Here is a 23,442-nt window from a genome sequence, read left to right as displayed (position 1 = left end):
GGCTGGTGCTAATCCTTCCCCGGCCCTGCACTTTAGGATTCAGCTGATGAGCTGGAGAGAGGGGGCTGGTGCGGGTGGGGGAGGGGCAGGGCTGTCTGGACCCCGCTCCCAGAGAAACAGGGTTTGTGTGCGGGGGTTAGATTCACATCAGCAATGCCCGATGTGTGCACTTGGGTCAGTGGGGGGACGAGGTGGGGGATTGTGCCCCAGCCCCTCCAGGCCTGACATTTTGTATTCTTTTGTAAAGTGAGGCGGTAACTCCTAATGGGGCAGAGCTCACAGGGCAACACGCACACACAAACGCACACCCAGCCGTGCACAAAGCCCAGCACGAAACAAACACACGTGCACGCAGCCGGGCACGCACAAGCAGGCATGCACACAGAAACAAACACACGTGCACGCAGCCGGGCACGCACAAGCAGGCATGCACACAGAAACAAACACACGTGCACGCAGCCGGGCACGCACAAGCAGGCATGCACACAGAAACAAACACACGTGCACGCAGCCGGGCACGCACAAGCAGGCATGCACAAAGAAACAAACACACGTGCACGCAGCCGGGCACGCACAAGCAGGCATGCACACAGAAACAAACACACATGCACGCAGCCGGGCACGCACAAGCAGGCATGCACACAGAAACAAACACACGTGCACGCAGCCGGGCACGCACAAGCAGGCATGCACAAAGAAACAAACACACGTGCACGCAGCCGGGCACGCACAAGCAGGCATGCACACAGAAACAAACACACGTGCACGCAGCCGGGCACGCACAAGCAGGCATGCACACAGAAACAAACACACGTGCACGCAGCCGGGCACGCACAAGCAGGCATGCACACAGAAACAAACACACGTGCACGCAGCCGGGCACGCACAAGCAGGCATGCACACAGAAACAAACACACGTGCACGCAGCCGGGCACGCACAAGCAGGCATGCACACAGAAACAAACACACGTGCACGCAGCCGGGCACGCACAAGCAGGCATGCACACAGAAACAAACACACGTGCACGCAGCCGGGCACGCACAAGCAGGCAAGTGCACGCGAGCGGGCGACCGCCCAGAGGGACATGCACAAACAGACGCGCACTCATGCACAGAGGCATGGGCACGCACGCAGGCGCGTGGGCAGACAGGTGTATGCTGTGACTCAGGTCGGGCTGACAAGAGCCATTGGAGGCCGATGTGCCAGGAACCATGGCCACTCCCCGCACCGTTGCGGGTGACACTGTGCAGCCCAGCTCCCACGCTTGCTCCACCGCACCTGATCTGACACCCCCAGCAGCGGTCCAGGCGGCGTCCTTCAATGCCCAGCCCTCCTGCCCCATAGCTCAGCAGGGCAGCCTGGCCATAGCCGTCACGAAGAGGTCAAAAGTCCCCCACCCCTTCCCTCCCCCCATTGAGTGACACACAAGTGTCAGGCCCTGGATCAGGCAGGAAATGTGGCGGCTTGTTCATCTGGCGTATGGAAGGCACGATGGCCCGGGCTGTCAGTGGCAAGTGTTCAGTGCCGGGTGCCCTTCCCGCCCCTGGTACCCCCCCTCCCTGGCTGAATGCCAGGGTCACAGTCAGGGCTGCGCTGAGCCCCTGGCAACCAAGAGGAGACTTCAACCAGGCAGCCTCCTCCACCGAGGGTTAGCCCCTCTCAGCCCAGCAGCTGCCCTACCAGGGAGCCCTCCAGTCGTGCTCCGCGACAGGGCAGCAAACATGCTGCTGCCCAGGTGCTAAGCAGCCCCGACCTGCCATGGCACACAGCAGAGGGTGAGAGGCCAGGGCCCGGGCTGGGTTCTGTTCCCAGCTCTCAGCTCTCCTTGTGACCTTGAGCAAGTTGTGTTTGAGGCAGGGATGGTCTGGCACTATGTGTCCATGCAGCACCCAGCACAATCGAGCCTTGATCTCAGCTGGGGACTCTTGGTGCCCCTTGAACACCAATAATTAATCACAGCAACTCGTGAGCGGGGAACGCAGCGCCGCAGGTCTGGAGAGACGGGGGGGTTGGATCTGTCCGTGTTTTCCAAGCCCAGGGTCCAGGGCACGTGGTGGGAGTGAGGCAGCAGTGCAGATCCTGGCTTTCCAGGCTGTTGACACTGGGCCAAGCACAGCTGTGGTCAGGTCTCTATTGACATGGACGAGCATGCTGGAATTGCCTTCGGTTTTAACACGTTTTATTTAAACTGATTTACAGACTTGGCTTGGACGCGTTTTCAGGACAGCGCATTTATTGATTCACAAACTAAATCCAAATCATCGGGGAGCGAGTGGCGGTCACCAGTTCAGTGACGCTGCTGCCCAGGGTTGGGACCCTTTCAGCTCTCACAAGCTAAGCAGGGCTGGGTTAGGTCAGGGCTTAGACGGGAGACATCCAAAGACAACCTGCATTGGGGTGGGTAGCGATACTGGGGAATTAGGCTGTGCAGCAGCGAGCAGTGTGGGTGACTTGGGCCAGGTCTACACTCAAAAGCCGACCCAGCTACGTTGCCCGAGGGGTCATTGCCGCTTGGAGAGGTGGATCAACTCCTGCCCTGGGAGAACCCCTAAGGTGCCGGGAGCAGGGTCACGACTCAGTAGGGGGTGATCTCTCTTCCCCATTGTGGGGCTGGAAAGGCAGTGGTTCTTGGAGGAGAAGTGAAAGAGGCTTTGTGACTCAGAGAGTGGCCTTGTGTCTCTCTAACTTCCCCCTGCGGTTTCTTTTGGGCACAGTGTCCTTGGGTGCCATGGTGGATTCCTGTGTGCTGTGGGATGCTGGTGGAAGGAGATGGCTAGCGACAGCTAACGGGTTCCATTCCAGTTGCCTTGCACACGCTGCTTTGGCCTCTCTGCCTTCCTGCAAAGGAGGAAAATGCCACTTTTTTTGCAGCCCCTGAATCCTTGGGGTCGTAGGACACAAGTGCATCAAGCTTGTTGGACTCAGCCTAGCCTCGTCATCCCCTGGTACAATTCGATTCACTGTGTCTGCCTGGGAGATGCATGGGGCGTGAATAGCAGGGACCCTGGGAGCTGTGCGGGGTGGGTTGGCATAGCTGCCAAGCAGGGATGGAGGGGCCTGCTGGGCCCTGCTTGCGCTTTCCCTGACTTTACCCAAGCTTGTTACCCTGCCGCTCACAAAGGCAGAAATTCCCTCCTTGTTAAGAAATGCTAATAACAACTGTGCTTATCCAAGCAGCCCCGGCTCCCGGACTCCCAAGGTGGGGAGATTAACTAGAGGGAGGAACCGTGTGCATTTGTCTTTTGGTGGCATAAAGCCAGCTCGCAGAGCTATGAGGGCATTGGGCAGCTATTGTTATGGGCACTTTCGGATCTCAGCATTTCCCCCAGCCCCTCGGCCAGCCAGCCCCAGGGGGATAAGCCCATCCCACAGGTGCCGTTCCCAGCCCTGTCTGCGGGTCAGGAATGTTGCTGAACCCAGGTGGGTGATGCTGCGGGAGGAGCGGTGCCCCCTTCCTTCCCTTGTTTTGTTTGAGCCTGGCTTTCGTGTGTGTTTTCCTGTTTATCTAAAGGGCTGGCCCCTTCCGCACCCAAATTGCTGGTGATCCTGGGAGGATTAAGGAGCTCTGAGCTGCTGAAAAAGCTCCTTTTCGTCCCTCGCCAGGCAGCAAAGAAGCAAATCCCGTTTCCCCCTGTAATGCCAAGAGGATGGCAAGAGACTCTGCACTTCCTGTCCCAAATGGCTGCAGCACCGTGCAGCTGCTCAACAGCCGCCGCGCTCCACCCCAGAGGTGGATACATCACGACAGCGCTCCCTGTGCACGCCAAGCCCCTGGCCATGGACAAGGCTGTGTAAATGCTGGATCGCTACCAGAGCTGCCCTCCCAGGGGTGGGTCCGCAGCTGACCAGAGCCCCTGTCCAGGCCTTGGCTCGTGGCGGGGGAACTGCACGTGGGGGGTGACCCGCAGGGCGCTGTGCGGGGCCTCCTCAGACCAGACCTTTTCCCGAGCCTGGGGGGTTGCCTTGGGGATTCCTTCCCCTGCCTCCTTGGAGGGCCAGGGCTTAGGGGAGAGGGAGCAGGCGGGAGGGGCGGGGGGATGGGGAAGCAGCACAGAACAGGCCTGTCAAGCTTGGAGGAGCCAGCGGGTCAAAGAGGTTAACCTGAACAAATCCCCTCATTGACTTCCTGTCGTCTTCAGCCATGAACTAATAGCAGGAGGCTGGGGGTGGGGGTGGCGGAGCGGGGCTGAGAGGGAAGGGGCTGCGGGGAGGAGGGGAGGGCTGCGCGGGACCCCCCACTGAGCAGCCCTTGCCAGGGGTCCTTCCTCGGATGCAGAGACAGAGCCGTGGGGTGGGGGATGGGGAGACCCAGGGGCTGTACTAGAAGAGGCCTGGGCAGCGAACCCTGCACGTTCTGGGGAGGGGACACTGCCGGGCCAGGGCCCCGGTCCTGCCCCCAGTCACCAGCTAAGGGCCTGATCCCTGTGCCACCGGGGTCAGCGGAATGGCTCTCGTTGATTTCAGGGCCCAACCCCTACTGGCTCCTCTGGATTTACACCTGTGTGACCGAGGGCAGAACCTGGGCCATATGGTTTGAATTCAGCGTCTCCTCCCCTGGCGGCTGCCTCTGGATTTATGGAAAAGGGAGAGGATTTCAAACCCTTCCAACTTACCGCCACCATCCATGCCCTCCCCAAGGGTTTGCATTTCCTCTGGTGCGCTGGTTTCACCTTGGTTTCTCGTCACTTTCATGGCCTGTGTGCCTTAGCTTGGAGAGAAGGGAGATGGAAAGAAAGGGGTAGGAGGTTTAGAACGGGGCTAGGACAGCTGCCTTCTGGGAACCACAACAGACCCGACCTCCGTGTTGGCCAGATTCGGGAGCATCCTGTGACAGGAATTTAGGAATTGCCAGGCCCCATCAGCCCAGGGGCTCATCCTGCCTCTGGTGGCCAGCACCAGCTCGTTCGGAGGAAGGGACAAGATACCCCCTTCCTCCCCACAGCAAAGAATAACTCATCCATCAGGAAGTTTCTGTCTGTCCCCCTTCAGAAGAGGGTCATTCCCTGAAGTAGAAGGAGGTCAGATCATTTCCAAAGCTCTGAGTTATTTGTCATCCTTATGATTTTGACTCTGGATAGTCTTGTTATTCGTATCCTTTTCTGGATCCTGCTCAGCTCTCGGGCCTCAGCAATATCTTGTGGTAGTGAGTTCCTCTGGCTATTTGTGCCTTGTGTGGAAAAAATAATTCCTTCCATCTGTTTTAAATTTGCTTCATTCCCAGCTTATACTTCCTTTCCACTGAGCATCCCCTGGTCCCTGCGTTCTGAGGCTGGGTGAAGAGCAGCATCCCTTCTCCTTTTGTTGCCCATTCGCTACTTTCTATCCTTCTGTCCTGCCCCTCTTTCTCACCTCCTCTCTAAAGTAACAGATCCCAGTCTTTCCAGTCCCTCTTCAGAAGCATTCCTATGCCTTTAATCACGTGACACGAAAATTGAGGGAGGGGTAAATATTGAAGAGGGCAGGTCATTGATTCAGAAATATCTGGATCACTGGGTAAACTGGGTGCAAGCAACCAGTATGTATTTTAATACAGCAAAAATTGGAAATGTACCCATCTAGGAACCAAGGATGCAGGCCACACTTACAGAATGGGGGACTATGTCCTGGGAAGCCAGGAGTCTGGGCGTCGGGGTGGATAATCAGCTGAACATGCACTCCCAGTGTGACGCTGTGGCCAAAGGGGTTACTGTGATCCTTGGACGCCTAAACGGGCAAATCTCAAGGAGGAGCAGAGAGATTGTTTTACCTCTGTGCTTGGCACTGGTGCGGCCGCTGCTGGGATCCTGTGGAATACCAGCTCTGGGGCCCACAATTCCAGAAGTGTGTTGATAAATGGTAGCGGGTTCAGGGAGGAGCCGTGAGAATGAGGAAAGGATTCGAAAACCTGCCTTAGAGTGAGAGACTCCAGGAGCTCAATCTCTTTAGCTGAACAAAGAGAAGGCGAAGGGGTGACTTGATCCCAGTTGATAAGCACCTACTTGGGGAACAATAAAGGGTTCTTCAGTCCAGCAGAGGAAGGTCTAACACGATCCAATGGCTGGACGTTGAAGCTAGACAAATTCAGACTGGAAATAAGATGTAAATTTTTAACCATGGGAGTAACTAACCAGTGGTGCAATCTATCAAGGGTCGAGGTGGGTTCTCCATCCCTGGCAATTTTTAAATCAATATTGGATGTTTTTCTGAAAGCTCTGCTCCAGGAATTATTGGGGGGCAGGTCTCTGGCCTGTGTGTTACCAGGAGGTCAGACTAGATGGTCACAATCACAGAATCATAGAATATCAGGGTTGGAAGGGACCTCAGGAGGTCATCTCATCCAACCCCCTGCTCAAAGCAGGACCAACCCCAACTAAATCATCCCTTCTGGCCTTGCAATCTATGAATCATTCTCAGCATCTGTCTCTGAACCCCCTCGAATTCTACTGTATCCTGTTACGAGATGGGGTGACGGGAATAGTTCACAGTATCCCCATTAAACCACTACCACGTTCCACCCCAGAACTGGGCGAAGGGAGTCTACTGAGTGCTTTGTGCTGCAGGGGGCTAGAGAAACACCAGCAATGACGCTGACAGCTTTGCTTGGGGATGGGGATTGCTCGTAGTGGGGAGGGGCGGCGGGCGGAGGTTCCTGGCTGACAGACAAATGCCGTTAGTAAAAGTCTGCTGGGAATTTCTGTCACTCGTCCAAAGCACATTAGCGGCTGCCGGGACTTAAGCTGATGACATGGGAGGGAAAATTGGGCTTCTAGGGGCAGATGAGAGAGGATTTGGGTCAGCGCCTGCTGGGCTGGGGTGGAGAGGTCAGAGGATGCCGGCTGCGGGGAAGTTTGTGTCTTCCAGTGGACAGGGTGTCAGATCAGCAGCAGAGTGATACACGGGGACCGGGACTAAACTCATGCCTGGGTTTGGAGGCCAGCCAGCCCAGTTCTGAGTCTTGTAGCAGCCTCTCTGGGATTCCTCTTTCCATCCTCCCCCCAGCACCTTCCCCAGCCAAGGCAGAAATGCCCTGGCTCCCGGGGAGAGGGGCTGCGAGGGCAAAGCGGTGCGTGGCCCTGCAGATACTTCAGCAGGGAGCTGCTGCTGGTTTGGGGAAGGGAGAAGGAAGAAGTGAGGGGGGAGGGAGCAGTGCCGGGGGGGGGGGGGACTTTTGAAGGGGGAAGAGGGGCCGAATGCTGATGAAGGAGGGAAGAGTGGAGAATGAGAGGAGTGGGGGATGGTGGAAGGACCCCCCCCAGTGTAGGTGTTGGGGGAAGGGCAGCCTTGTGGCTGAGGCACTACCCTGGGACACAGGACGCCAGATTCCCTTCCTTCCTCTGCCACAGGCTGCTTGTCTGACCTTGGGCAAGTCATTGAATCAGTCCGTGCCTCAGTTTCTCTGTCTGGAAGATGCGGGTGTGGATCCTGCCCGGCCTCACAGGGTGGTGGAGAGGGTAAATTCCTCAATGAGGAGGGTTGAGGGAGAAGCATGGAAAAGCCAGTATGGGAAATAACAAGCAGAAGGCTGGCGGATTTACTAGCCTCAGCTCCAGGCTGCCTGAGCTGGACGCCAAGTGGAAGGCTGAGAGCAGCGTAGGGGGTGAGTGGGGGAAGGGCACGGGGCACAGGGCCAACGCCATGGGCCCAAGGCCAAGGGGCAGAGCAAACAGTCCCTCACCTTTCCCAAAGCTGGGTTAATGTTTGAAACGCAGCCCGAGTGGGACAGTCTGGGGCTGGGGTTTAATGACCTGCCGGATCAGTCGCATTATCAGCGCTTATTAAACCTGCTGCCCTATAAAATGATGTTAAATATTAAGCATGGATGAAAGGTTGTGTTTGGATGGGGAGGGGGCGGCGGAAAGGTCACCCTGACTGGGAAACTGCAAAGGGCTATGGGGAGGGGAGCTGCTATGTGAGGGCTCTTCTCTGTAGGGGGCTGACAGCGCGCTCCCCTCTACAGCAGGTCCCGGACCCCCGGGCGGAGCTTGGGATGCTGCATCACCCCGGTCTGGCTCCCTGTCCAGGGAGATGTTATGGATCGCGGGGCCCTGGAGGCAGAGGTGGGATGGCCGGCTCCTCTGGTACCATGGAGCCATAGCCTGCAGGCTGGCTCCTGCCTTTGGCAAAAGGCAGTGGATCGCGCTGCAGAAAGCTTCCCAGCCACCCCAGCCCCGGAGCCGCTCGCTGACGCCAGCGGGATGCCTCAGCAAAGCTCTAACGGGGGGTCCCTAAAACCACGATGTGCCAGATTCAGTGGGGGCGGGTGCTGTTTAGAGCAGGCTGCCAGGTGCCCACCCGAGGTAGCCTGGCACCCAGGCGGGTAGCAGTGCCCTTCAGAGAGGGACACGTAGATTTGCAAGCAGCTCCGTTTAATTCAGCCAGCACTAATAAAAAGCAACTCCTTAACCATTAACTTATTAACGGCTGGATCAGGCCCCGCGGCCATTCCCCAGCCAGTGAGGCGAGCTGGATTCTGACACTTGGCAGGTTTATGCGAAGCCAGCACGCAAGGTCACAGGATACATCCGCCCTGGCCCACGCTTAGCGCTGGCTCCGGCTGGCAGGTGCCCCGGGGGAGTGATGGCGCTGCAGACCAAAGCCCTGTGCTTATCCCTGGGCCGCAGCCGCCTGACACACACTCCCAGTGGGCCTCAGTCCAGCCCTCAGGGCCAGAGCTTGGCCTCTCGGCCACTGGGGCCAGTGGTGCTTGGGGTGAGGATCCTTGCCCAGTGGGAATTGGCTGAGATCCACCAACTCATGTCACCTGCCAGACGGGGGCAGCCGGTCAGCCAGCGCTGACTGAGCACCAGTGACCTCCAGGTGACCTGCCCAGCCCCAGCCCCTGTCGAATCCCCCCAGCAGCTGCATGGAGCCCTCAGTCTGTGCTCTCTGGTTGCCAGGAGGGGCCTGCCCCCCATTGCACAGGGCAGGAGTCCTGCAAGCCCACTGTGCTTGGACCAGTGGCTCCCTAGACCGGGGCAGGACCAGGATAGGAGTCTCTGCTTCTGGATGTCACCTTGTGTCAGGAGAGCCACTCACAGCTGGTGGGAGCCTGGGGCTCATGTACCCCAACCCTTAGGGAAGGGATAATATACCCCTGTGGTTGGGGCCCAGGCTGGGCCCCAGGAGACCTGGATTCAATCCCCTGTCCTGTTGTGTGACCCTGGGCAAGCCCCATCTCTTCCTGCACTTTGTCTATTTTGATTGGGAGCTCCTCAGTGAGACTGTCTCTCCCTCTGTATTCGTACAGTGCTCCGCCCTGGATCTCGGTTGGGACTTCTCCTTGCCCTTCTTTCAAAACCGACCAGTTAGCCAGCAGAACTCACTGCCGAGACCAGTGAGGCCGAGAACTGGGGAAGATTCAAAGAGGCCTTGGGACATCTGAAATATCTGGGCTGTCAGAAATACCAGAGTTAGAAAAGTTCATGCCAAAGGACCAGCAGCAGGGTGTTACACCTTCGGCTTCAGGGCGTCAGCTGATCTCTAACTATCGGAGACCAGGGAGAGACCTGCATGGGGGGCAGATTGGCCCACAGCTGCTCCCTCAGGGTTCTCACACCTTCCCCTGAAGCATCTGGTGTTGGCCACTGCCCAAGACAGGACACTGGGCGCGATGAACCCAGTCTGATCCCGCCTGGCAGTACTTGTGTTTGTGCCCCACAGCTGACAGGCTCCCTTAGCGCCAGCTGCCTCGCTGTCCCTCTCGACCTGCCCCCGAATCCCCCTGCCAATGTCTGTGGCCGTTACTATCCTGCTGTCCTGTTCGCTTCCCTCCCGAGCAGATGGGGAAACTGAGTCCTGGGGGAGCTGGGGACCCTGACTCTGCACAAAGTGCTGTCCAACAGGCAGTGGGAACAGACTAGCCAAGAGAGAGGGACAATTCTCCTCCCCGCCCCCAGCCTCAGAAATCTCTGGGGTGATTTGTAACAGCAGCAGAGAAAAACCTTGCCCTTTAGAAGCGTGATCGTTGTTTTCACTGCGTGTCTTACGGTTCCGTCCAAAGGGCCCCGCCGAGATCAGGAGCTGGGAGCCGCACAGACACCTGGTGAGAGACAGTCCCTGCATGGGCCACGCGTGAGCCACCCACCTGGGGAGGCTAGCCCCTGGCCCCGCCCCTTCTGCCCGAGGCCCCTCCCCTCTCCCCCGCCAGAGCCCCTGAGCCTCCCACCGCAGCTACCCCCCACCACCCGCCCGCAACTCCCCCAGCCCCGGAGCGCCAGGTGGCCTGAGCACCAGGCCCAGCTGTCCTGAGTCCTGGGCCGCAGGCTGGCCCACCCTAGCCCCAGCCTGAGCCACGGGGGAAGAGCGGGAAGCAGGAGGGGGACTCAGGGCAAAGCGTGGGTGGGGCCTCCCCTGGCCTGTGATACCTGCCGCCCATGACTCCCTGCCCTGACGACCTTAGATGGACAAGACAAAGGGGTAGAGGGAAAGGCAAGAGACCTGGTGGTCTCCCTGTAATCATAACATCCAGCTGCCCCAAGCACTGGGGCTAGACGTTCTTGCTGTCTCTAGCCCCTCTACCCATGGGGCGGGGAGCCTGTATAGCATTGCTGAACCTATCCTGCCCCAGGGGGTGTCAGCATGGCTGGCTTACAGTGAAGATGTGGAGGCCCAGAGAGGTGAAGAGGTTTACCCGAGCCCAGAGCCAGGAATTGAGCTCCCGACTCCTGAGTCTAAGCTCAGGGCCTCAACCATCAGCCCAGATCACCTTCCAGTCTGTCAGGAAGATGCTCTACCGAATAAAATTGCACAGCATCCTCTTCTGCAGCCGGTGAGCAGATTAAATAATTAGCTTACCCCAGGTCAATGGGGTGAATCTTTAACGGATTCCCAGTGAAAAGATGAAAAAATTAGCACTATTCAAAATCAATGCAGCCCTTATTATGTGGATTAAAAACTAGCTACTGGCCTCCAAACATAACTGTCGATGGGGAACTAGCAGCGAATGGGGTGTTTCTAGCGGAGTCCCAGAGGGGCTGGTTCTTGACTTAATGATAGTCAATATTTTGCTCAATGGTCTGGAAGAAAATGTCACATAATTGTTGTTAAAGTTTGCATATGACACCAAGATTGGTGGCTGGGTGGTAAATACTGAGGACAGGGCTCTGATCGAGAGCTAGCTGGATCGCTTAGTAAACTGGGCACAATCAAACAATCTGCCTTTTTAATACAGCCAGTGGAAGGTCATACATCCCGGGACAAAGAATGTGGGTCGTACTTAGAAGAAGGGCGACTCTCCCTGGGAACACAGCAACTGGAATAGGACTTAGGCGTCATGATGGAAACCAACAGAGTTCCCGGCTCGATGCTGTGACAAAAAGCGTGTAAGCGGGAATGCGGACTAGAAGGGATGCAGTGATCCCTGCACACAGCGCTGGTGAGACCCCTGCTGCAATATCGTACCCAGTTCTGGTGTCATAGAATCCTAGGACAGGAAGGGACCTCGAGAAGTCTCTAGTCCAGCCCCCTGCACTCATGGCAGGACTAAGGATTATGTAGACCATCCCTGACAGTGGTTTGTCCAACCTGCTCTTAAAAATCCCCAATGATGGAGATTCCACCACCTCCCTAGGCAATTTACTCCAGTGCTGAACCACTGTGACAGGAAGTTTTTCCTAATGTCCAACCTAAACCTCCCTTGCTGCAATTTAAGCCCATTGCTTCTTGTCCTGTCCTCAGAGGTTAAGGGGAACAATTTATCTCCCTCCTCCTTGTAACAACCTTTTATGTACTTGAAAACTGTTAGCATGTCCCCACTCAGTCTTCTCTTTGCTAGACTAAACAAACCCAATTGTTTCAATCTTCCCTCGGAGGTCATGTTTTCTAGACTTTAATCATTTGTGTTGCTCTTGTCCATGCTACAAAAAGGATGTTGACAAATGGAGCGGGTGCAGAGAGGAGGTACAGGAATGATTTGAGGTCTGGAAATCTTGTAAGAGCCTAATCTGTTTAGCTTACTGAAGAGAAGGCTAAGGGGTGACTTGATCATGGTCTGGGAGCTGGTAACAAGGGGCTCTTCAAACATGAGGACAAAGAAATAACAAGATCCTGGGGCTGAAGACTGAAGCCAGAACAGTTCAAATTGGAAACAAGACATGAATTTGTAACGGCGAGAGGGATTAACCACGGACCAGGGTGTGGTTCCTCTGCCACTTGGAGTCTTTCCATCGAGACTGGGTGCCTCGTTCGAAAACCTCTGTTCTTGCTCCACCGCAAGCTGTTGGGCTCGGCCATCTTCACGCGCACTGCGGGAATGGCCGGGGGAGATTGGCCGGGCTAGGCAAGAGGTTGGATGAGATGATCGCAGAGTGGTGAAAGTGGAGGGCAGAGAAGTAGCTGGCTAGAGGAGAGAGGAGCCCCGGGGGGCTCTCAGGAGCCTCCTGATCGGCTCAGTTTGCTGATGTCAGAAGAGAAGGGTTGGGGATTGGTCTACAACAACTATTTCAGTGGCCACCATGGTTGGGGCCGTCTAAATCCCACCTACACAACCTAACTCCCGGTCAACCAGGGATGTGGCGTGGATACTTGCTCAGTGTTGTGAAGGGGATCTGCAAAGGGAACAATACAAGTCCTCTTTGCCCTGCTGTCTCAGGCTCTCCTGCAGCTGCCTTCTGCCCAAAGCTTGCCCTTATCTACCCTAGAGTCCTGCTTGGGTCACGTGACCTCACTGGATATCTCACACGTTGGGCTGAGATCCGGCTCCCCTTAAAGGGCCAGGCCTCCAGAGGCATGCCCCTTTTTTGTTTTTTTTCAGATGGGGAAAGATGATTGGACTTTTTTCCCCCTCCTACTTTCTTATTTCCATAGGGAATCCAAGTCTGATCTGTGCTGTTTTTTCCTGGAAGACTGGGAAAGACATGGGATTGTGGCACCCCACCTGCCAAGGGAGTGAGACCTGAGCTCCTGAGAGGGATGAGGTGATAGGGAAAATGCTTGTGCAGGGAGGAAAGCATCTTCCCCATCAATCAACACCTGAGCAAGCTCCCCTCCAGCTCCCCAGTCCTCCAAAGAGACCTCCATCTGAAACAGGCAAGGCCACATTTGTAAGGGAGGTGGGAAGAAACGTAAAGAAACATTCCAAGCACCTTTTAGTTCAATTTCACTCATTGTAAAGAAGCACAAAGGGCGACTCCTACCCCAATAGTCTTCCTTAGGGTGGGACAACGACAAGCCTGCGCCACATTGTCAACCTCAGAGTGCGTAAGGTGGGGACGCTCGTACGACTAAGCTGCAATCAAACATATTTCTGGGGCTTCTGCTTGAGTTGTGCTGAGACGTGTCCGGAGATGGTAGAGCTTTGAGGCGGAACGGCCGGGTCCCCATCTCCGGTGTCGGTGCACGACTTTTCCCCATAGGGTGTTTCTTCCCCAGAGCCTTGTACAATTTAAACTGATAACGAGTTCTTATACAGCACTTTCCATCTGTGGCTCCCGCCCAGCCCCCTGGTCCTGTGCGATCACTGGTCTGTGTTTGTACAGCGCCGTCTGTGCAAGGTGGGGAAAGACAGGCCCAGACAGGGGAAGTGACTTGCCCCAGGCCAGTGGCCAAGCTGAGAATAGAAGCCAGGGCTCCTGCTCCATGCCACAGGCCCGTATCTTGTCCTTGAACAGAGCTTGTGCCTTGAGGAAATTGTTCCTGTTACCTAGCCAATAATGCATCCTTGCTCAGCAGCACCGTGTTACTCCTGGTTGGGATAACAATACCTAGCCCCTGTATGGCGTTTCCCGTTTCCAAATCTCCCTCCGTATGCGGAGCCAAATTCAGCTGTGCGTAACTCTGCCCCAGTCTGCAGAGTGACCCCCGTTCTGAGTATGACCTGTTAGCTAGTCCTCACCCCAGCCCTGCGAGGGAGGTACCTACCCCTGGGGTTCTCCTTACCGAGCTCTGGGGTCACCCCCCCCCAATCCAGCACCGCCCCAGCCTCTTGATCATTCCTGATGTCTGCCCGAGGACGGAACCCCCTCCTGCCAGGAGCTCCCCTATGGCCCGAGACGAAGGAAAGCCACGTGTAATAACAACATGAAGATGCTGATTCAAATCCAGGATGTTGCAAGCAATGGCTGTCACCTCCCCTTGCTCTCACCCTGCCCATCCTCACCCCTACATGGGTCTGCCCTGTCCAGTGACTAAAGACCATCTGTGCATCATATTACTCAGCGTTTGACTGACAGTTCCCCTGGGCAATCTGCACTCCCCAGAAACTCTCTCCCTCGCCGGAGAAACCAGCAAGGACTCGGGTCCTGCTGAACCAAGGACTCGGGTCCTATCCACGTTTCCCCGGCAGTGCTGACCGGGATGTAAAAATGCCCAGTGCAGAGGTTCCAGTCCCCCTGACCGGGCCCCGGCTCAGCAAGGTACTCGATAGTAACCTACCTCCTGAGGTGCGTCCCTGTGTCACCTTGCCAGGGCGGCAGGGGACCGTCCAGGTGTTTGGCCAACCTGTGTCCTGCCCCTGCGGCTGCCGTCAGCTGTGGGAGCTGATATTGGGGGAGGGGGAGAAAGGAAGGGGGCCACAGGGGGATATGATGGGGAGGGGGAGGGGTGAAGAGAGCCATCGCTTCAGTAAATTAAAGGAACTAAAGTCAATATTTTTAAAAAGAATAATTAGGAGAGGGGAAGAAAAGCGGGAGGGTTTGTTACCGCCCCTTTAATAAAACACGCTGGGCCCTGTGACCTTTAACCCTGCAGGATAAGCACCCATTATCCCCTTAAGTAATAAACACGTCTCCGCGGCAATGGGCTGGGGGAGGCAGGGTCCCTTTGGCTACGACCATCGCCTGAAGAATCACAGATGTGTTTGTGGGACAGCCACACTGGCATCTCGCTGCCTTGAGCCAGCAGCCTGGGGAACTGCCTGCCACAGGGCCTGAGACGTGGTGCTGGGGGCTCTGCGCATCAGTAGCCACAAGGCTGCCCTGGACACTCCAATCTGAGGCCTCGGCAGGCTGGTGTCTCTTCAGAGACTTGCTCAGGGCCTGATCCTGCCAGCTTCTGACCGTCCTTGGCGTCCACTGACCTCTGGAAGCTCTGAATCGGGCCTGTGGGGCTCTGGTTTGGTCCCATGGGTGACCCATGTGCTGTGCTCTGCCGCCGTGCTTCTGCTCAGGCAGGTGGGGCATCGGGGGGAGCACTGGACCCAGTGGCATGGGATGGTCAATTAAGATTTCGTTCTGCCTAATTGTGGTGAGTTTTTCCCCTGCCGGGCTGCTGGCAAGGGCAGAGGAGAGCCGGGAACTGGTGGGAGTATTGATTCCACGGCTTGACAGGTTAATACTTCTGTTTATAGAGGAATATAGCTACATCGATGGCATTAAATGAGTTACTAATTATATCAATACAAACACGATTAAAAAAGGGTCCCGCTCATAGGTTGCTCCCAGCCAAAGACAACAGTGTAATTGCACAATTGGCCAGGTGCAAGGTGCGCACACGCATGTGTGCATGAGAATGTGTGGACAGGCATGCATGTGTAGGCGTGTGTGGATGTGTGCGGGTCCATGGACGTGTTCCCGGTAATGTCCTACGCCAACCCATGTCGGGGCCAGGAAGCCATGCAGCTCTGGAGTGGGCGTGGCACTCCGTGCTCCGGGAGGGTAGCAGCTAACCACTCTGGAGTGCGGCTCAGTTGAGGGGGCCCCTCTCCAAAGGGAAATCGAGGCATGACAGACGATGTCGACCGCATCGCTGGCAGAGCGGAGGGGCAGGGGAAAGGGACGTGCTGAGAGTGACAATCTCCGCAGGTGCATTTTGGACGCGTGAAGGCAGTCACAGAGAGGAGGAGGCTGCAGTAACCGAGACGGCAGATGGTGAGGGTCTGTCGGTGGATTTATATAACCGACACTTTGGGCCTGACCTGCAGCCCGTCCACCTCATGGAGTGCTTCCCTCTGTTCCCCCAGGCTAATTCGGGTCCAGGGTGGGATGTTTCCCCTGGGCCGGAAGATCTCCCAGTGCAAGCTGTGGCAGGAGTGGTGTTGATCCAGGAGAAGATCTCTCCGGAACCAGGGGCTGCCTGTCCGATCAGACCAGATCTGGAACTCAGGCCCCAGCCACTGGTGGCCCCAAATGTCCATATTTTCACACTAGCATTTGAGAGGGCTCATATTGCAGCAGTGCTGGCCAGGCAGGTGAGCATGTGTCCCATGGTGTCCAGGGGCCTATGGATCATTTGCAGTTGTGACCATTCCAGCCTCTGGACCCTCAGGCTTCGCTCTCCGAACCTTTGATCCTCAATGTCCCATGGCAGGTGTTGCAAGAGCCCGACTCTTAACCCAGGTGTATTGTCCAACTTCCAGGTCTGCTGAGCCCATCCTCTCGCCCTTTGTTCCTCCTGTAGTGTCAGTTGGGTGTGGAATTCTTCGCCACCTCCTGGCCCAAACTGGGGCACGACGTTGCTGTGTGCTGTTAAAAAGCTGCCCCATTCCAGCCCAGCCATGGTTGCACTTCTGTAGTGAGTGAAGGGATCTCTGTACATCCCATACATCCCCACATGGCTGCACCGCGGCCGAAACGGGCTGGAGACGAGCACAGGATTATTATTTGTATTATTTATTAACAGAATAAAATTACAAGGGCTGTTTCCCCTCATGCCGCAGGGCATAAGCTAAGCAGCAGCTGGCGTGAGAGCGGAATTCCCCCCGTGGGATTGCACTGCACTATTAGGCGAACGCTGGGGCTGTTTATCCCATCCTTTGAAGCACGTGGCACAGACCGGGGCAGGACTAGATGGAGCATCGCTGGGATCCAGAGCCGCAGGGGAATAGCCTGCCAGCCTCACATTCGGTACAGCCGGGAGACATAGCCTAGACTGGTGTGGTCCTGTACAGTGGGGTACAGGGCACTGGTCTAGCTGGACCACTGCTCTGGATGGGCCAGGGGTCTGCTCCAGTCCAGCGGCTCCTACGCCCCTGTGTTCTTGTTTGCTCAGATGTTTTGGTGGCAATCCTGACCTCTTGTGTTTGTCCTCTGGGAGGGGCAATAGAAGTGTGTGATGCTGCTGCAGGGCTACCTCACGCCATATCTGTGCAATGCAGCCGTGCAATGCAGCCATGCAATGCAGCCATGCAATGCACGCCATTTCCGTTCATGCAGTTCCGGGCAGTGCTACCTCCGTGCAACGGCATCGCGGGCGACATGCCTCTCTGATGCGCAGGCAGCGTTATGTTGGGGTGCCTCGTCGCTGCAGCACGGGACCCAAACAAACCCCCGCTTCTTTACTAGCCTTGCCAGGGGCCCTCAGGGAATGGCCCCCATGCTGAAGGGAACTCATCCATTCCTCTCCGTTTCCTCCCAGCACTGTCTGTACCAGGGGGGAGTTCCTGGGGGTGCAGTTCTGGCGCTCATGCTGGCCTGTGTATTGTCTCAAAGATTCTCCGGCTGGGAAGGACCGATCTGACCCTCCAGTCTGACTTCAGTCATGGCACTGGGTAGAGACCCTCTGCCAGGGATTCCTGCAGAGAGGCAAACACTTCCCCCCTTGTAGGTGACGCTAGCAGTAGTTTGTGGTTGAACCAGGGCATATCCTCTAGAAGAAGATCATAAGAATGGCCATATTGGATCAGACCAATGGTCAATCTAGCCCAATATCCTGTCTTCTGACAGTGGCCAGTGCCGGGTGCCCCAGGGGGAATGAACAGAACAGGGAATCACCAAGTGACCCATCCCCTGTCACCCATTCCCAGCTTCTGGCAAACAGAGGCTAGGGACACCATCCCTGCCCATCCTGGCTAATATCCATTGATCGACCTATCCTCCATGAACTTATCTAGCTCTTTTTGAACCTGTTATAGTCTTGGCCTTCACAACATCCTCTGGCAAAGAGTTCCGCAGGTTGACTGTGCGTTGTGTGAAGACATATTTCCTTTTGTTTGTTTTAAACCTGCTGCCTATTCATTTCATTGGGTGTCCTCTAGTTCTTGTGTTATGAGATGGAGCAAATGACACTTCCTTATTTACTTTCTCCGCACCAGTCATGATTTTATAGACCTCTATCATATCCCCCCTTAGTCGTCTCTTTTCCAAGATGAAAAGTCCCAGTCTTATTAATCTCCATTCTCAATTTAAAGACTCCACGGACAGGATGAAGTCGCCACCACATCCCTGGGGGAGCCATTTCAACCTCTACCAACGTGCATCTCATTTCCAGTTTGAATTCTTCTATTGACCAGCTGCTGGGTCTCATTCTGCCTTCATCTGCGAGATTCAAGAGCCCCTGGTCTCCTGAGAGGGCAGATTGGGCCGGCCTCTGGCAGCTTATCTGCAAGGAATGCACAGTCCTTTCCTGTCTCGCTCAGACGCAGGGAGCGGAAACGGTTAACCCGACACACGGCAGTACATCTGCTTGTGGGAACTTGTGAGGTAGCCCCTGTCAGCGATGGGCCCCTTCACCTTCCCCTGTTAAAGAGAGAAATGAAATTATCAAAGGCTTGGAGTCCGCTGATCAATGTGTTTTCAGAACACCTAAAAACCTTCAGCCCACAGCTCTCCCTGTTATTTCACTCACCCATTGCCTCTGCTTAAAAGCTGACCTTTGCTCCTTGTTTGATGTAACATGTTTATGCATCTCAGGGCACCCACAGATAAAAGGTTAGAGGTTAATAAATGGTGGAAAAATAGATACCAAAGCTTTGAGGTCACACCTGTTTCTGTTGCTTTAAGTTCCATGCTGCAAGCATCCAGCCGGATTTTAATTGTATTGTAGCAGGGAGCATTCCTGCGTTTATATGAGGATAATTGAGAGGCACCGCCTTGGGGGCACAGGGAGAGGCATCCAGATGCCTCCGCCAGATAGCAGACGCCCTCTCCAGCTCTCGCACATACACGCACGTTCACCAACACACACGCTCGCATGCACCACCCCCACTGCTAACGTGCTCCCCCAGCACACTCTGACTCAGGCACTCCCAAGCACCCTCACTCACCTGGTCACCAACAAACGCCACCAGTGCAGAGCCGAGCGGCACACATACTCGCCCACCCCCACACGCTCCTGGGCTGGTCAGCGCACACACATCGCCAATACACACCCAGGTGTCCATTCCGCCAGCACCCCACACACACTCACAGGCGCGGCACGTTCCTGCCCCGTATCCCACATGTCCGTGCACTCGTCAGCACACACGGCGCCAGCCCACGGACGCCCCAATCGCACGTGGACCAACACTCTCACACTTCACCAAGGCACAGGTCCCCCATGCTCCGGCAGCGGCCAGCACACATACAGGCCACCGGCCAGACACGCACTGCTCCACGCGCCCTGTGCACTTACTCTTATTATTAATTGTGTGCACTGTGGAAGCTTCAGTCACAGAGCAGGATCCCATTGCGCTAGGCGCTGTACGTACAGAACAAGTAGACAGTCCCTGCACCAAAGAGTGGACAGTCTAAGTATAAAACAAGAGACAACAGGTGGCTACAGAGAGCCCGTGTCTGCCACCTCTCTCCTTTCTCCCAGGGTCAGGCACAGCTTTGCAGGAACATGGCAGTTCTGGTAAAGTGACGAAATCTTGTCCTTGCCCATCATCACACTGGATGCAGGAGTAGAAGTGTCTCTCTGCAACAGTCTTTTCCTCTGTCACTTCACCTGCACTGTCTCTGGGTCTGCCCCGGGCTTTCGCACTACTGGTCTCCACCGCTACAGCACTCGTGGTCACTGAACATGTGGACAAGGGGGATCCAGTGGACATAGTGTACTTAGATTTCCAGAAAGCCTTTGACAAGGTCCCGCACCAAAGGCTCTTATGTAAATTAAGTTGGCATGGGATAAGAGGAAAGGTCCTTTCATGGATTGAGAACTGGTTAAAAGACAGGGAACAAAGGGTAGGAATAAATGGTAAATTTTCAGAATGGAGAGGGGTAACTAGTGGTGTTCCCCAAGGATCAGTCCTAGGACCAATCCTATTCAACCTATTCATAAAATGATCTGGAGAAAGCGGTAAACAGTGAGGTGGCAAAGTTAGCAGACAATACTAAACTGCTCAAGATAGTTAGGACCAAAGCAGACTGTGAAGACCTACAAAAAGATCTCACAAAACTAAGTGATTGGGCAACAAAATGGCAAATGAAATTTTATGTGGATAAATGTAAAGTAATGCACATTGGAAAAAATAACCCCAACTATACATAAAATATGATGGGGGCTAATTTAGCTACAACTAATCAGGAGAAAGATCTTGGAGTCATCGTGGATAGTTCTCTGAAGACGTCCAGGCAGTGTGCAGTGGCAGTCAAAAAAGCAAACGGGATGGTAGGAATCATTAAAAATGGGATAGAGAATAAGCTGGAGAATATCTTATTGCCCTTATGTAAATCCATGGTACGCCCACATCTTGAATACTGCATACAGATGTGGTCCCTTCATCTCAAAAAAGATATTCTGGCATTAGAAAAGGTTCAGAAAAGGGCAACTAAAATGATTAGGGGTTTGGAACGGGTCCCATCTGAGGAGAGATTAAAGAGGCCAGGACTTTTCAGCTTGGAAAAGAGGAGACTAAGGGGGGATATGATAGAGGTCTATAAAATCATGAGTGGTGTGGAGAAAGTGAATAAGGAAAAGTTATTTACTTGTTCCCATAATATAAGAACTAGGGGCCACCAAATGAAATTCATGGGCAGCAGGTTTAAAACAAATAAAAGGAGTTCTTCTTCACTCAGCGCACAGTCAACCTGTGGAACTCCTTGCCAGAGGAGGTTGTGAAGGCTAGGACTATAACAGGGTTTAGAAGAGAACTGGATAAATTCAGGGAGGTTAAGTCCATTAATGGCTATGAGCCAGGATGGGTAAGGAATGGTGTCCCTAGCCTTTGTTTGTCAGAGGGTGGAGATGGATGGCAGGAGAGATCATTACCTGTTAGGTTCACTCCCTCTGGGGCACCTGGCATTGGCCACTGTTAGTAGACAGGATACTGAGCTGGATGGACCTTTGGTCTGACCCAGTATAGCCGTTCTTATGTTCACTGCTGGGTGCTTGGCGATTGCTCGCCTTCGTTCGGCACATTTCGCTGGAGCCGGGCAGTGTGCTGTCAGGGAGCGGTTACAGTCTAGCTGGGTTTGGGCTGCTCCTTCCATTGACGTGTCTGTTGCCGGCTGGGGCTTTGGGTGAGGTTATTTGCTCAGCTGCTCAGGAGGTCAGTGTGTCAAGCCTGCGTCGTGACATGCTACATTGGTGGATGGAGCTTTCATTGGTTGAGGTGACTTCAGAAGTTGAATGTTCTTTTGGTGGGTTCAGATTTGTATGAAAACTAAGCCAGGTCTCTGTAGGCTCTTCACATGACCTGAAACTCCATCCCCCATCACATCCTAAGGGCGTGGCAGAGCAGTTCAGCACAACCCACCAGCAGCGAGCCAGGCGGTGCGAAAGCTCCCGTACACTGCAGGAGAATGGGTTGCATTCGGCTGCAGAATAGCGTCAGCAGCAGTTGCATTGCAGGGCCTGAGCTCGCTAATCATTTCTTTGAGGCCAAGGAGGCCCATGGAGTTTATACCCGAGATGCGTTTATAGCTAGGCAGAAGCTCCTTGAGGCATTTATAACGAGGCTGTCTAATGATGATAACAACGCCTCGGTATGTCTAATTCAGGCCATCTTCCGTTTCTGTGCATCTCAAATCAAAGGGTAGGGCCCAATTCGCCCCACCGGACTCCAGTCCCAGTGGAATCACACCGCCGGAGAGGTGGAGCAGGGGCGGGGGAGGGGGGAAGCAAGCTCTGTTTGGGTGATTTTCCAGACAGATCACGATTTTTCTCTTTTCCAGGTTGGCCTGCACAGTGCAGCCATTGCAGCAGCTTTCTAGGAGTCAGTTCCTATGGAGACCATATTGCCTAGGGGACAGTGCGACCAACGCAGCAACAGCACATAGCAGACATTTCATCTGGGGCCTGGGCTGTGCACTGGTTTCACTGGTTGCTGTGATCTGAAACCAGCTTAGTTAAACCGGCGCGAACCCTCATGTGGACTCATATCAATGTGAACCACACATGTATTGGCGTAGCTGGCATGGGTCCCTTCGCAAGGGCAAGCCAGACCTACTGGACAGCTGGGACCATTCCCCGAGTGGATCCATGCAGGACTTTGTACGGTGTTAATGAACTGACTTTTTAACCCAACGTCATGGAAATTGCCGCAAATATTGTGTGTAGCAGGGGCCTGGGCCAGACAGAGGGGGTCTCCAGCTTCAGGACTGGCCCACATCAAAGGGATTAGTACATGGATTTAATGGTATTCTCTGATTTTCCCAACAGTCCCATTTTGTAGCAGTGTACAGTTTCTAGGATGCCAGGTTAAGACCAGAGCTTTTGTAAAGTCTATGGAGCAGGGCACATCTCTGTCCCGCTTCTCATGTCTTACACCTGCGCTAAGGAGCACAGATGTGCCGGGTGGCTGGTTTATCAGGGGATCATAGAATCATAGAATCATAGAATATCAGGGTTGGAAGGGACCTCAGGAGGTCATCTAGTCCAACCCCCTACTCAAAGCAGGACCAATCCCAACTAAATCATCCCAGCCAGGGCTTTGTCAAGCCTGATTTTAAAAACTTCTAAGGACGGAGATTCCACCACTTCCCTAGGAACCTACCAGTGTTTCACCACCCTCCTAGTGAAAAAGTTTTTCGTAATATCCAACCTAAACCTCCCCCACTGCAACTTGAGACCATTACTCCTTGTTCTGTCATCTGCCACCACTGAGAACAGCCTAGAGCCATCCTCTTTGGAACCCCCCTTCAGGTAGTTGAAAGCAGCTATCAAATCCCCCCTCATTCTTCTCTTCCACAGACTAAACAATCCCAGTTCCCTCAGCCTCTCCTCATAAGTCATGTGTTCCAGTCCCCTGATCATTTCTGTTGCCCTCTACTGGACGTTTTCCAATTTTTCCACATCCTTCTTGTAGTGTGGGGCCCAAAACTGGACACAGTACTCCAGATGAGGCCTCACCAATATCGAATAGATGGGAACGATCACTTCCCTCGATCTGCTGACAATGCCCCTACTTATACATCCCAAAATGCCATTGGCCTTCTTGGCAACAAGGGCACACTGTTGACTCATATCCAGCTTCTCATCCACTGTAACCCCTAGGTCCTTTTCTGCAGAACTGCTGCCGAGCCATTCGGTCCCTAGTCTGGAGTGGTGCATGGGATTCTTCCGTCCTAAGTGCAGGACTCTGCAGTTGTCCTTGTTGAACCTCATCAGATTTCTTTTGGCCCAATCCTCCAATTTGTCTAGGTCCCTCTGTATCCTATCCCTACCCTCCAGCGTATCTACCACTCCTTCCCAAACTTGCTGATGGTGCAATCCACACCATCCTCCAGATCATTAATGAAGATATTGAACAAAACCAGCCCCAGGACCGACCCTTGGGGCACTCCACTTGATACCGGCTGTCAACTAGACATGGAGCCATTGATCACTACCCGTGGAGCCCGACAATCTAGCCAGCTTTCTAGACACCTTATAGTCCATTCATCCAGCCC

General features: G+C 54.7%; 1 protein-coding gene and 1 long non-coding RNA gene across 2 annotated transcripts in view; one reads left to right on the top strand and one right to left on the bottom strand.

The window, feature by feature from the left end:
- The window catches only part of ARID3C (AT-rich interaction domain 3C), a 141,727-nt gene that overhangs the window by 36,001 nt on the left and 82,284 nt on the right, over positions 1 to 23,442 (top strand). The window lies entirely within an intron of this gene.
- Positions 2,269 to 7,412, bottom strand: LOC142072092 (uncharacterized). The gene is made up of 3 exons (XR_012668349.1): positions 7,338 to 7,412; positions 4,615 to 4,709; positions 2,269 to 2,839 (listed from the first exon to the last, which is right to left on the bottom strand). It is a non-coding gene; the product is annotated as an uncharacterized LOC142072092 (long non-coding RNA).

Source organism: Caretta caretta, chromosome 5 (assembly GCF_965140235.1).
Source record: "Caretta caretta isolate rCarCar2 chromosome 5, rCarCar1.hap1, whole genome shotgun sequence".
Lineage (NCBI taxonomy): Eukaryota > Metazoa > Chordata > Testudines > Cheloniidae > Caretta > Caretta caretta.
This window is presented reverse-complemented; position numbering and strand designations above follow the sequence as displayed.